We start from the raw sequence: 2,109 nt of genomic DNA on the forward strand, positions 1-2,109 counted from the left end.
CTCTACGGAGGGAAACATGATTCATGTCCAACCTGCCCGCTTGCCTTTTTCTCCCTACTAACCCTCGAGTCGCACGTTGTCCTGCAAGGAGACACCGTCCGAATGTTCTCTACTTGAAACTCAGTGACACGTTTATTTATACTGAAAAAGAGAAATGCATGCACTTTAAGCATCTTCGAGTTTCTAAATTTCTAAATGATGTGAAATCTAGGTCAAATTTAGTTTTAAAGTTTTTAATGCAGCTACAACGATAAATCATCCAGGCTGATTATGCTTTTTGCAGATATATTAATTTAAGTATATATGTGTGAGCTGATGACTAACAAGAGATTGCTGTGCAGAATTGCCAAAGATATGTTTGAGGTCATTTAGGAAAAAAATGTCACCAAATATCCTGCCAAATACACATTATGGTCACAATTCTGTACAAACTAATTAAAGAATCCTTATCAAAAAGTTTGTTGTGTGTTCCTGAATAAAACTATGATGAATCATTATCAGAGTTTTAAACTCTAAAATATCTATATATCGGCCTCAAAAATCCAGTATTGGTTGGGCGACAGCTTTTACAAAATCTAGGTCGCTCCTATCCAGCCCTAGTCGCTAAAATGCTGGCATATTACATTTCTGCAAACCTCGTACATGTTCAATTTGTGCATGTTAAATGTATCACATCACATTTCTACGTATCATATCATGTTCACATTACATGTACAGTATATAAGCTGACTTTCTTGGTGGCTGTGTTACAATACAGCTGGGCAAGAGCGTTTCAGCATCTGTCGTTGGGACAATTTCCAGTCGTGTTTGTGGTGACAGAACCAGGTACTTTAACCCAAAACATGATCTTTTGCTAATCCTAACCAAGTGTTTTACCTAACCAGACCATAAGAACAGCGTTGTCGTAACATACATTTGAAAACTGGACCTAAAGAAACGTTAAGTTGTAACATAAACAAATGTAAAGTTTCAACATCAGTAGTTTGCAGAAACGTACATTACCATTTTTTTTCTGCCGATATAAATGTATATATACATAATATTGAAATTATATGTAGCTTAACACTCTTAAAGTCTTTACGTTGTTGAGCTCCAATGGTTTAACTTCTCTCCTCGCTACAGTGATGTACAAGTGTACTACGGGGTGCGTTAGGTCGGGGTCACATCCTAGCTGGGTGTGGTTACACTTGAACCTTACAACCAAAGAGGACAGTGAAACATTGCTTTTCCTCACTAACTCAAAAAAAGAGAAAAAAACTTTTACTTTTCATAAAATGTTGTCAAATTTAAACTTAACATCTAGACATCTTTCGACTTGCCAATCACTGAATTAATGTTTGCTCGGTTGGGCCTGGATCAACTTTGTCTAATGGGTCACTGGACCAAAAATTAACTAAAACAAATACTACAAAAGTATTTGCATGTCAACCAACTGATTAGGAAGAAAACAATAAAAGAGTTTTTTGGGAAAAACCTTTCTAAAAACATTTGCTAAATAAGTGCGTCCAGTTTATTTATTTTTTTGCTCACTAAATAGATGTTGGCAAACACTAAGCCTGTGTTCTGAGTGTCAAAGGTACTAATATCTAAATAATCGCTGCTCATTCACTGTTAACAGAAACACTTCATGACTGCTACTGCGTGAAAACTGCACTGGTCAAATTTACTGTAAACTACAAAAGGATTTTCATAAAATTATTCTGTACGCTGCGTCACGTTTTTTGGAAATCAAAAACATTTTGCTTTGCATTAACAGTCGATCTCTTAACAGGAAAAACAAGTGTACAACTGTACAAACACATAAGAGGATCTGTCCAAATGTTTCTTAGATATTTGCTTGTTGGTATTTGTGAATTTGTACATTTGTTTTTAACTTTCCAGGCACTTTCTAAGCCGGTGAACTGCCTTCAACAGAAGATTTAACAGCTTTGAGACTAAAAATGAACTAAAATCATGAAAACAACTTGTATTCTAAACTACAGTGTGTAATACAGTGCGGAAACCAGCTGCAACAGAGAACTGTGAAATTGTTTTGCAGGAACATCAAGTTTTTTTTTGCTCAACTGATCTCACAATGTTTTTGTCGAATAATTTTATCCTTAGCTTCGT

This window comes from Pagrus major, chromosome 5, assembly GCF_040436345.1.
Source record: "Pagrus major chromosome 5, Pma_NU_1.0".
Lineage (NCBI taxonomy): Eukaryota > Metazoa > Chordata > Actinopteri > Spariformes > Sparidae > Pagrus > Pagrus major.